The sequence below is a fragment of the Hibiscus syriacus genome, unplaced genomic scaffold (assembly GCF_006381635.1).
Source record: "Hibiscus syriacus cultivar Baekdansim isolate YM2019G1 unplaced genomic scaffold, ASM638163v2 tig00112107_pilon, whole genome shotgun sequence".
NCBI lineage: Eukaryota > Viridiplantae > Streptophyta > Magnoliopsida > Malvales > Malvaceae > Hibiscus > Hibiscus syriacus.
In genome coordinates, this window is record NW_024063254.1 from 259,717 (window position 1) to 272,969 (window position 13,253).

A 13,253-nucleotide genomic window follows, 5' to 3' on the forward strand; every position below is an offset into this window, starting at 1 on the left:
GAGAATTATGAATTGCCCTTGCAAAATGAAAATTGTTAATTGATTAATATTCAATTCATATAATATTTCTACGTATGTTTATTTGTTGACATGCTACATCATCACCTTGAATAATATGATACATGTCACATAATGTGCAACGTGACATATAACATGTTAATAATTTAACATATGTAAAAGTATCACATAAGTAATATACATTGACTGTTAGTTAATTAATAATTTTTAATATAATTTTTTTTTAAAAACGTTAAAATTTAAAAATATTAAGAAAAAAAAATCAAAATCATCATTTATATATAAAAAAAATTATTACTATATCATCATTATAAAATTCAAAACAACAATTTCTACATTTAAATCAATTAAAAGAATTAAACCGTCTACTATCATCGAATGTAAATCATCTCACAATAGAAATACTTTTTATTTATAGAAATCTCACAATAAAAATCTTAAAATTAAAAATAAAAAGGAAAAAGGAAGAAAAAAGAGAAAGAAAGAAAGAGGTTTCATGTCGTTAAGATGTCTTCTAAGGTGGCACGGCGGAAGAGTGAAGCACACTGTACTTACACATGTCCCGATTGCGCAAACCAACAACATAAGAGTAGAAGTCAACGACAAAAAGCATTAATACATATGAAGATGATGCAAAAAAATTATCCGAAATCAATCAAAAGTTGTTAGCAGAGGCTGCAGAGCAGAGGATGGAGAGGAGGTTGAATCTGAGACACAACAAATGGACATCAACGGTAGCCAGCATATGGATCCAGTGCACCAGCGGTTCACTCTACACCTTCTCCATCTATTCCCCAATTCTCAAATCCACCCAACGCTATGATCAGTCTACCCTCGACACCATCTCCGTCTTCAAAGACATCGGCGTCAACTGCGGCGTCCTTTCCGGTCTCCTCTACACTTCGCCACCTCATATCACCGCCGCAACTCTTATCTATGTGGACCCCGGTTGGTCCATTTGGTGGGTATCATCCAATGCTTTCTGGGTTACTTCCTCATCTGGGCTTCTGTCGTCGGATTGATCCCTCGGCCTCCGGTTGTGGCGATGTGCTTGTTCATGCTTTTGGCGCGCACGCTATGAGTTTCTTTAACACTGCTAATGTGGTCACTGCCGTTCGGAACTTCCCTGATTACAGTGGCACGGCTGTTGGTATCATGAAGGTATGCTCACGAGAACTTGAGATCTTCGATTTTTGAAGTTTCCAGTTTCGAAGTTCTTGTTTTTCACCCCTCTTTTGCTAGGGTTTTCTGGGTTTGAGTGGAGCAATTTTAATTCAAGTTTATGAGACCATGTTCAACAACAAACCCACTTCATATCTTCTATTACTGGCGCTGTTGCCCGCCATTAATCCTTTGTTGCTTATGTGGTTTGTGAGAATTTATGACACAAATGAACCAGAGGAGAAGAAGCTACTCGATGATGTTTCGTGTGTTGCTCTGCTCGTTGCTGCTTATCTCATGTCTGTAATAATATTGGACCACCTCTTTGATTTCCGATTTCTTGTTCGAATCTTTACTTTTGTGGTGCTTCTGCTGTTACTTTCATCGCCATTGTTCATTGTGCTGAGAGCAGGGGAAAGGGACTCACCTCCTTCGATGAATCGGAGTTTGATTTCCGAGGAGCAAAGGTTTGATGACGAAATGGATGTTCATGGTACAAGGGATTTCCAGGAGGAAGACAAATACAACCTTAATCTTTTACAAGCCATGTGCAGTGTGGAGTTCTGGATTTTGTTCTTTGCAATGGCGTGTGGCATGGGTTCGGGGCTTGCCACCGTGAACAACCTCGGCCAAATCGGAGAATCTCTTGGTTACTCAAGCTTCGAGGCTAACACTTTAGTTTCTTTGTGGAGCATATGGAATTTCCTAGGCCGGTTTGGGGCCGGATGTGTATCGGATCATTTCCTGCATGTTAAAGGATGGGCAAGGCCATTGTTCATGGTCCTCACTCTAGCAACCATGAGCATCGGTCATTCCGTGATCGCATCCGGTTTGCCTGGTGCCCTCTATGCCGGTTCGATACTAGTAGGTGTCTGTTATGGGTCACAGTGGTCTCTGATGCCCACGATTGCTTCAGAGATATTCGGTGTGAGACATATGGGAACCATATTCAACACCATCACGGTAGCTAGTCCTGTGGGATCATATATTTTCTCGGTGAGAGTCGTTGGGTATATCTATGATTTGGAGGCATCAGGGTCAGGTTGCAAAGGACGCCATTGCTTTATGTTATCGTTCCTTATCATGGCATCAGCCACCTTATTGGGCACTCTTGCTGCTTTAGCCTTGTTTTACCGAACCAAAAGGTTTTATAGTCAGGTTATACTTGGAAGGCTGCTACACTCCTTGTGATCTGGTTGTGAATCGTGGCCTGTTTTTGGATTAGTTTAGTGTCCCATGTAACATAACATGAGAGAAGAAGCTCAATTGTCTAAATTCAATAATTGAGCTATTGAGTTAATTTTTATTAAGATTAATGAGCATGATTGAGTGAGCTTAAATTTCGAGTTCCCAGACTTTGTTATTGACTTATTGTACCTTTCCTTTTTGTTTCTCTCTGGGCTTCCGATTTTCCGTCCAACCAAACAGAATCTCTCCCAATTTATTATATATATATATATATATTATTAAAAATACAAGTGCATGAATGAAGGATGGTTTGGACATTCGGTTCTCCTTTCCTTAGACACTCCTCTGAAGTCTAAATCCAAACAACCCTCAATTAATATAAATCACCCTTATTCCTTTCTCCTCTTTTTCTTTAATTTTTTGTATTGTTTTTTGTTTTTATAATTAATAGTAGTGATAACAATTTTCTCTTTCTTGTTTTATTCATAATGGAAATCTCCTACGCTTAATCCCACCGTATCCGATCTGTCTCTTTTCTCACCATGTCCTCGATTCTTCCCTTTCCCTTCCGATCCCTCCCGACCCACGTCAAAACGACGCCCTCCCTGCTGAAAACGACACGCCTTTAACCCAATCCCCAGAAACCACCACCACTGATGGAAACCCTGCGCCGACGCCGATCCCGCCCTTAACGAGGAGCAATCGTCCCTCCCGGGCTTGTACAATCCGAGCCTCCCAGAGGCTCTACGCGCAGCAACAGCTGGCCGCGAACGAGCGCCGGCAGAAGCAGGTGAAGAAGGAGCAGGATAAGCAAACCAAGGACGAGAATGATGGTTCTTCGTCGCCGCAGCAGCAATGTTGCGCTAGTAGCAAGATCGTTACTCCGTTACTGTCGCCGCCGGAGCCGTCGCAGTTGCCTAGGTGGACTATTCGATCAATGTGGGAGTTAGCTTCAGTACTTCATTTCTTGCATGTGAGTTTTCAATCATTGAATTGTTTTTGTTTCTATTAGTTCATTACGAGACTTTGCCTTTTGTTGGGAACTTACGAGTTTTAAGTGTAACAGGTTTTCAGGCCGCTTTTGAATATAGCTGTGGAGTTCTCGGCGGAGGAGTTTGAGACAGCGCTGATTACTCCTAATGATACTTTGGCAGATATTCACATGCCTTTGATGAAGGTTTGTTCTTTTCCTCTTCATCTATTGAAATGTATGATTTTATTGTTGGATGCTTTCAAACATGCCCTTTCTTGTATAGGTTTCTCTTTTTCATGGTTGTTGACGTTGCTTTATTTCTTATTGAGGCAATTTGTTCTTTGTAGATTTGGACTTTTCTCTTCTGCTATACATTTAAGTGTGTAGATTTCTGCTAAGGTTTTTCGAACATGATAGAGTATAATTGGATGGTTATAGAATCTACTTCTTGAATTATAGCTTTCTTCAGTTAAGAAATTATTTTCTTTATGAAGCTTTTGGTATGCAAGTATTTTTATGGGGTGCAGTTGAATGAACTATTTTATTTTATAATCAAAGAGATATTTTACTCTTGTATTCAAGTGCTAGGATTTCTCTCTGAGAGCAGTAGCTGTTGATGAGTCCCAGGTAACTATTGTATAACACACATGAATTGGCTTTCTTCTTCTTTAGGGTGATTTTCCATTTCTTAGGTCTTTGACTTCTTATATTTGATCAATGAAATTACAAAGAACATGGATGAGTTATATGGATAAGTTGTTTACTACTTTGCTTTGGAATATTTATAACCCCGAATATATGTTCTAACATGACAAAATTTGGTCCCCCCCCCAAGAGAAAAGAAAGAAAAAGAAGTTTGAACTCTATGTGTTGTCAGTTGAAACCCCCGAACCCGAGATATTGTATCTTTAATGAAGCCTTAAAATAAAGACATGGAATTGTTATTTTCCTGAATTATGATTGAGAAAACTAGCTAATTCATTAAGATTTGTCCTCTCTTGAATTTCTGGAAATACTTTCAACGATCTGGAAAAAAAGTCTAGCAAAAGGAGAGTCTTGATATTTTTTTAATCATATGCTTTTTTTGCTTCTTGTTTTCATAGTTAGACCTTAACAAATTGACATTTAGACTTTGTGGCACTTTTAAACTGTGACATGGCGCCGAGCATGTGTATTTTGTTATGGAAAGCCTTCGAGAATTGATCGACGGAGTCTTTTTGTACATGAGTAGTAATGGTTAAATTTGGTTATTGCCCTTTAGTGCCACTTCTAGTCCAAAAACAACTGTTGTTCTGAAACTGTTTGTCCCTGAGTGTGTTATTTGCTTAGAGTAGTGTATATCTTGGTTTACAAAGAACCTAGGGCATGAAGAAAGGTTTGTTATGTAACTTATTTGGATTTATTTTTTTGACACAAGAGAGCTGGATTAATTATGGTGAAATATCAAGAAAGAAAACTGTTGTCACATTATCAGCGGTTCTATTTAGCATTGCACCCTTTTTGTTGGATTTATGGCTAGATAACATTTTGGAAGTTTATGAACAAGATGTCACGCTTGTAACGAAGCAAACATGGTGATATGTGTCATTGCTTTTAATGATGATGCCAGGAGTCCATAATTGAGTTGGAAGGAGCTTCAATGAGTTCTGTATTCTTCAAAGGGTAGCCATAGCTAATCACTGATTAAATGAACAGTTCTCTGGAAAGGGTTGCAGGGGCCTCTTGTATGAAATTAAAAACTTTAAGCGATTCTAAGTTGTTGGGCTGAATTAAAATTTCCACTCAATATGATTCTACATCCCAAGTTGTGTTCGCTTTGAGTTGGATGAATTTTTTTTTATAAGTTGTGGTAAGTTGTGTCATTGTGAATTATTGGTTGCCTGTTGCCCTTATGTCTTCCATCTGTGTATAAGGCAGTTTTGGGGCAAAGTGTGCATCAGAAATTTGTTTCTAGTTTTTGCAGTCGAGTCGTTAAAAGTTGATATATGGCCCAAAGAGTGACTAGGGACCCTAAAGCATTATAGCTCTTTGATTAGTGAAAGGAGATATAGGCTGGCACTTTTAATGAATTACCCATGTACCTGTTTGAGAAGAGGCTTTTATGATCATAAATAGTATATATCTTAATGTGGGTAAGATGATTTCTATTAAATTTGTTATCTTAAATGGCTTCCCTGAAAACAAGTATATTAAAAGCATTCTTGTGTGGAACTGCAATGACTTATCAATGTACTTCATCCATTGCAGGCAATCCCTCCAGTTACACGAATGCCTCTTAAACGTGGTACCTGGATTACTGTTCTTTGCAGAAAATTAAGAGACTGGTGGCATTGGGTAATTTGCCCTCTCTAGTTCTTTTATTTATGCTTGATAATATGCAGCAAGCATGCTTATTTATGCATTGTTTTGGATGTTTGCAGGTTGCAGATGGGGATCTTCCCATTGTTGCTTCACATGGGTGAGTTGCCGTATTAATAGAATATTCTAAACATATAATGCTTAGTGTTTCTAATGACTACTAATTTGTTAGGGCGGAGATTGAAATATACAAGTCACTTGATCCTGGAGTTCGTGCTGTGATCTTGAAAGCACTATGTGACATTCGTGTTGAGGTATGATCATCATCTATAAATTGTATTTTTACTCTCAATTATAGATGCCTGATGTTTCTCTTATCTTGATCATGACCTTGATTTCCAGTAATTTTATATGATCAATTCCATTCATGTAAATATCAGGGGCACTAAAATTTAAGTTTGCAAATATTACAATAAATCCTGACTGGCTGAATTCCTGTAGCTTAGGTTTTGGATGGTTGGTTTTGTCAAATATTGATGCAGTGACATGGTTGTCCATACAGCTTTTGATGTGTGTGTTTGGAGTTGTTATCATGAAATTTGAAGGCTTCCTTCTCTTCCGGTTCCTCATTGCATTGAAGGAATTTTGATATTACCTAAATAAACAACTCCCTGACAATACTTTTAGATCTAAATGTCTGATCTGATCTATGCTGTTGTAATATGCATCTAAATGTCTGCTTGGATCTTCTATGTTATTATAATATGTTCCTTATAGTTAAGTTGTGCAGCCCTTGCTGAATGGTTCATTCTTGAAGAATTTTCCTTCTTTTCAATTCTATGCAATCATAGGTCATAATTTCAAACTAATGTAATGTTTTTTGAGTTACCGAGAGATGATGTATCTGTTATCCTTTATGTGTGTTTTATTCTGTAAATCTATTGTTTCTATAACCAAGGAGTTTTATTCCAAGTTACCTTTTGCAGCAAGAAGACATCCGGAACTACATTGACAACTCACTTAAACATGGTGTTCAACTTTCAGCCTTTCGTAAAGAACGTATTGGAGGTGATTCTCAGGGAATTAATTACTGGTAATGTCCAGGGCTTATCAAAAAGCTTCTATGTGTTACCCCCTTGTAGCTAGCTTGGTTTTGAGTGTTGCACCTGGTAGATTATTTATTGTAATTTTAGTTGCGGGTATTTCTTCCTTGGTATTGTTGTGTAGGCTATTTGTTTGTTGTTTGCACAGGTATGAAGATGATGCTGTTGTTGGTCATCGCTTATACAGGGAAATAAGGAAAGTTGAGTTGAAGAAAGCAAAGATGAAAGGTTCCCATGTCCCTAATAGTGCAACATATCTGTGGGAAACAGTTGCCACAAATTTGGAGGAATTTCAAGATGTTTCTGTAAGTTGTGTTTGTGTATGTGTATAAACTTCTTTTATGAGTTTGTGGGTTTATTATGTTGTTCATATAATGCACCAAATGGATTCATGCACTGTAATGTATATCCTCAGGCAAACTTGGCTGAAGTATTGACTAGACCCTCTGTTGTGATTTTATTTATTTAGTTTAATTTTTCACATGGATCTGAAAATTAAGTCTGAGGGTGGTACGCTCTTTTAGCTAATAAAACCTTCAGAGCAGGCAGGTGCCATTTAGGAAAAATCCTAAAGTTCAGTTAGGTGCTGCCTTTTTTAGCACCTTGTGTTCCTTGAGCTAGGTCTCTGGGGTTCATATTTGGGGGGCATCATTGCAATGACAATTTGTGGAAGAAATGAATAAGGAAACTTCTGCTTCTACGAGGAAAGATTTTGAAAATGTGGCTATGTTACTGAAGTTTTAACCTAGTAACATTGAAGTGGTTGGAGTTTTGCCGGAGCTAAGAAATAGTCACTAGAGATGGATAATGGTTTAAATGATGACATTAACAACATGGAGCAGGCACTGGGTGTTTGTTTGATATCCTGGGTTTCAGAAGATTATTCTGTGAGTCTGCTTACATCTAAAGTTAGATATAAGGTGGGAAGCAGGCCAGTGTTCATTTTAACAGGATGATGTTTTCATGCATGTTTTTTGCGGACCCTTGTTATCCAATCATCTCTTGTTGCTTTATTTGAGGGCGATAACAAACCTAATGATTTCAGTATCTTGATCTACAATAAATTCGAGTTGATGTGTTACATAACTACCTTGCTGTCCTTGCCTACTTTTATAAATTTCTGAGAAGTTCCTTTCTTCATTAATGTACTAGGTGAGGGCTATTGTTAGGGTATATGTTCTATAATCATAGATGCCATTATCAGCTTTGATCCTTGCACATCTTTGGCACCTAAGTTCCCAGAGTTTTACCCTTGCATTTCTTTGTGGAGTGGACACTGGGATCATAATTCATTAACCAGGATGATTCTGATCTAGACAATAAACTTCATCTTCTGAATCGCTTGCATTGCCTGTTTCTTTCTCAAGACCTTCAGGCTTCAAGTCATAATGTTAAATTGTTATTGAAAAGTGGCATTTTGGAAGTAATCATATATATCATGATGTGGTCATAGAAGTGAATTTCTTGTCATATGGAAATTTGGATGAGGAAGCTATTCCACCCTCCTTTACTGTTGAATAACAGACTGAGTTTTGTGTACATGATATGTTTTTATTGGCTTGAAAATGCAAAGTTTTTATAGCTTTCATTTGGTCCTAATATTGATATTATCCTTCATCTGCTGTTGTAGGAGAAACTTTTTGCCAGTAAAAATAGAACGGAAACATCGCTAGGGAAGAAGTTAAAAAATGCCATGCTTCCTGAGATTGAAAAGGAACACAAGGTACTAAAAAGTTGCTTCTTGTCAGTGAGCAACATCACAAAAACTGTTATCCTTCATACAAATTGTTTCTTAATCCGATTCTTTTTTTGGCTCAGAGGAAGGAGAGGTTACTGAAAAAACAACATAGAGAAGCTCTTCTTCTTAATAACTTCTTGGTTGTTGATGGGCTTGGTCCAGGACGCTCCCTTCGTGACAGAAAACCTGTCACTTACACATTTGGTAAGGAACTTTAAAGTCCAGCATATCTTTTTTTACCAGAAATTTGCATTTTAATTACGAGAGGAAGAATTTTTTTCCGGTGTTTTTTTTGGGTTCCTTGCCATAAGTACTGGCAGTGTTAAAACCGACTTATCTGTGCTTGTTAAAGTTCATATTCTGGGTAAATGCTTTTATCTGAGCTAATAGTTTCTCTTATAATTTTGCATTCAGACTCTGGGCGAATGATTTTATTCGAGCTGATATAATTTCTTATAATTTTGCAGACGATTATGATCGGTCAATAAATGAGGCCATTAAAATTACTAAGTACGTAATTAATAACCTAGACATCTTCCTGAACACACTGATATATTTCCTTTTGATCATATGTACTTGTTTTTCTGCCTTTAATATGTATGCTCACTGTTGACCGTGTGTCAGGCGGAAAGCACCATCACCGGATCCTCTTAGTGGAAGAGATTATGCCAAACCTGAACCTTCTGCAAATGGTAAATTGAGTGGTCCTTCACATGGCTTTGAACAGGACAATTACAATATACCATCCCCCAAATCATCTGAATATGATGATTTTGATGATAATAAATCTGGGGAATTGGATCGTAGGTATGATAAACTTCATTGCTGAATTGCTTCTATTTTTTTCTGTAATCTTTACCTAATATGTTATATGATCCCTTGTAGCAATCGGCGGAGGCAGAGACCTCAACGATATTTGGTGAAAGAATTTGTCGAAGCTGTTTCAGACAATGAGGCAGACTTTGTCAGTGATGATGATATAGTTGGAGAAGCAGTATATGACGAGGAATACCTAAGAAAAAGAAAACAGATAAGGCAATCCAGCAGCTCAGAAGGAGACGAGGAGTATCACTGGGATGAGGAAAATGCTGAAGATGAGGAGGAAGAAGAGGATTCATTTAGTATCAGTGACGACAGTGATGAGGCCCCCAAAGTCAAGAAGTTGGCAGGCCGTACTCGGAGGGAAACTAAGCTAAGGTCAGTCGATGAGCTTCATCAGGTCTAAGGCGTAGTAAAAGATCCACCAGAAATCGTATTGATTATAAACAGTATGAGCTGTCGGAATCTGAAACAGAGTCGAAACCCGAAAAGCCCAATCCATCAAGAGAACACTCTGATGCAAGTGAGAATGAGGAATATTCAGAAGGAAGTAAAGAGTCCAATGGTAGTGATGATGACCAAGAAATGGAAGTCGATCCACCTATGGAAGAAGGCAACTCGGAGATGGTGGAGAAAGAGCAAAGTCTGCCACCTGAGCAATCAAGTGGCAGCGGACAAGACGAAGCAGGTGGTGAACGGAAACCACGCTTCCTTGACCTTAATGAGCTGGCTCCGAGTCCTGGTTGTGACGACGATCTGAATTCAATAATGAAAGACGACGATAACAACGGTTTCTAGCGCTTGTCTGGTGGAGAGGAAATGTTGTAATTTTCTCCTGGGGGAGAAGCATAGTGTATGTTAGTAAAATTTATAAATTTTGCGATAAGCCAATCGAGGAAGTTATCGTTGGGATTCCTCCGAGGGCTTTCACTCTACCTGGAAGCAATCCCACGAGGGTTTGCAGCCAAGATGATGAGAGAGAGGTGTAGAGCAGGTAGTCATTTTTTAGCATGTCTACATTGAAACAAACCTACGGCAGTGCGGTGGATGGGAATTCAGGAGTTTTTAGCTTATCCACTTGAATGCACAATAACCCTTTTTTACCAAAATATTTGTAACCGATAAGAAAACTGGGATTAGCCCTCAGCCCTGTAGTTTTAATGCTTTTATCACCCTTGTGCTACCTGGCTGCCTGCCTCCCCTATTCTTAGGGTTACTTTAGTACTGTTTTTTAGATTTTATGTTTTAATATTTAGGTGTTTAATATTATTGTAATTTTTTTTAAATAAACAAAATGTCTATTTTTTATTTTTTTAAATGTAGAAGAATTGGTAATATGAACAAGAATAAAATAATCGTTCTGTTTAAAAATATTTTTGACGAAAGTTAAAAATTAAAAATTTTAGTTTTCAAAAACACGTTTCAACTTAAGTTGAAGATTAATTTTGGTATAAAAGCATACACATTCGCATTCACACATTTGGCATTAATTATTTTTTAAAAAATAATGTTAAAACATAAATTTTGATATGATTAGTTATCCTCTTTTTATTATAAAATCATTTAAATTTTCTTTTGGTTTAACACAAAAATAAGTTGTTAAACTTTACTAAAAAACGTTTTGGTGTCTAAATAAATTTTTGTTAAAAATAGATGTTTAACGTTTTCTCAATTATACTTTTAGATGACTACCATTATATTTTAATTTTTTAATAATCATATTATTATTTTAATTTTTTTAAAAAAAAACTTAATTTATTTATTAGAAAAACCCAAACTTTTAGTGAAATTATAAAAAAAACTCTAAAAAACTAAAATATCTCATTATAACCCATTATCAGTCGTCGACGGCATCTCCGGCCACTGTTGTCACTGAACACTTGGCTTTTGATTAGAATTTCATGGTGGTTCAAAAAAGTTGTGACAGTGGCTTATGGACGTCAGAACCGACCAGAATTGACGAAAAACAACGACGATGGCTTAAAATCCGACGAACATTTGTACATTTCTTAACGGCAAACAGTGGCACTTTATGACGAAAGGTCAATGGGGTTTGATCGGGGGCCGATGAAGGTGGCGGTGACGGTCACGATTGGTCGGCCGACAATTATGGAAGGGGAGGGGGAAGTGAGGGGGAACAGGCTGGTTGTTTGGGGTTTTTTTAATAATAAAAAATATTGTTATATTTTAAATAAATTCTCAAAATTACCATAACGTGACATATGTAACTTAATGGTCAAATTTAACGGCCGTTATGGTCTAAAAAAATGCTCTGAAAATGTTAAACAAGAGAAATTTTTTTAGGCACGATACATAGACACTTATATTTATATTTTTTTAATTTAAATTTCTTTTTTTCTTTCTTTCTTTTAGGAACACTTCATAATAATAGATGACCAAGATCATACGAATACATAGTTCATGCTCGTTCTTTTGTTTTTAAATTTATTTATCTTGTATTTGTTAAGAAAAGCTAATATGGCTGTCCATCCATTCCTATTCTAACACAGTCAGTGGCTGCACCTATTCTAACACAGTCAGTGGCTGCACCTTTCTAAAAATCCCCATGTTTCTTTCACGGTCAAATTTAGAGTAAATATACAGTTTGGTACTTGTACTTATTTTCAAGGTTTAATTTGGTATATAAATATTTGTGATCCAATTAAATAGCTGAACTTGACTACAAGGTTTACTTTGATACCTGAAGTTTTTCTAGTCCAATTAAATACTTGAATTTGATTTTTTTTCCCTATTCAAATTAGTATTTGAATTCGAGTTTTTCATTTAAATTAATTAGGGTTAACTATTCATTCGGTACCTAAACTAAGCACCTTCTCTTAAGATGGTACCTAAAAAAATTATGCTCTCGAATTAGTACCCGGATTTTATTTCCATACATTGTTCTGATATTTTTATTTTGAACATTTATTATTTTTATAATCTTTTTGATAATTTAAAAGACTTAAAAAGTAGAAGATGATACCATCATTGACATATGACACAATCTAATGTTATCATGTCAACAAAAAATAACAAGGTTAATAAATGTAACGACTAAAAATGCATGGTTAATATTCACACGTTAACTCGAACCTATGATAATTTAAACAACGAGTCTAATTAGCTTGATGGTCTAAAATTTAAGTTTCATCGGATAAGAATTGAAACCATATAACATTAAAAATAATAATTGAGATTAAGGTTAGTAAACTTGGAGAACAATTTGCCCATTTGAGGCAAATCATGGGTTAACACTTTATTAAGTCAAATTTTATTTTTATTTATCACTATATCATTTAAGTTTGGAGTGATATATTAAAATTAAAAAAGTATATAATTAAAATTAATTAAATTAAAGTCTATAGACTAAATTTATAGCTTACACATAATAAACGGACTAAAAATGAAATTTCACCAATTTTATATGCTAATTTTGGGTAAAAGCGAAAATGAATCGATCAATCCCCACACCCGCCCCTTAAAGAAACCTTAACGGCCCCATCTCTCCTCCCTTTTCTCCAGTTCCAACAACACCGGCAATTCTATAGCCATGGCGCACCGCCGCAGCTCAGCCGCACCGGAACTGAACCCATCTCCCCATCCTTTTAACCCCACCTTAAAAAGTTCGCCCAAATCCACTAAAACCTCTCATCCTATAACCCAAACCTCAGATCCATTAATGGATTCCAAGAAGCCCTTTTCATGACCAATCACTTCTCTAGATTGAACCTCAATCACAAAACCCGCGCACCCAAAAAATCCACCAACAACCAGCAGAGTAGAGACATTCGTTTACAAGCCAAAGCTTTGACGGTCTCAGCTGATGCTGATTCCTCCAGGTTTTCACTTATCAAAGCAGGCCACTTTCTGACCCATGAGAAGGCCAAAGCATCGAAGGATTTGGGTGGAAAGAAACAACAACATCGCCAAAGATCAGTGCTTGATAGCAATAAAT

General features: G+C 36.7%; 2 pseudogenes; both read left to right on the forward strand.

The window, feature by feature from the left end:
* Nucleotides 1-547: 547 nt before the first annotated feature.
* LOC120174459 lies at nt 548-2,485 on the forward strand (annotated as a pseudogene).
* A 345-nt stretch (nt 2,486-2,830) lies between these two features.
* LOC120174471 lies at nt 2,831-10,484 on the forward strand (annotated as a pseudogene).
* The last annotated feature ends 2,769 nt before the right edge of the window (nt 10,485-13,253 follow it).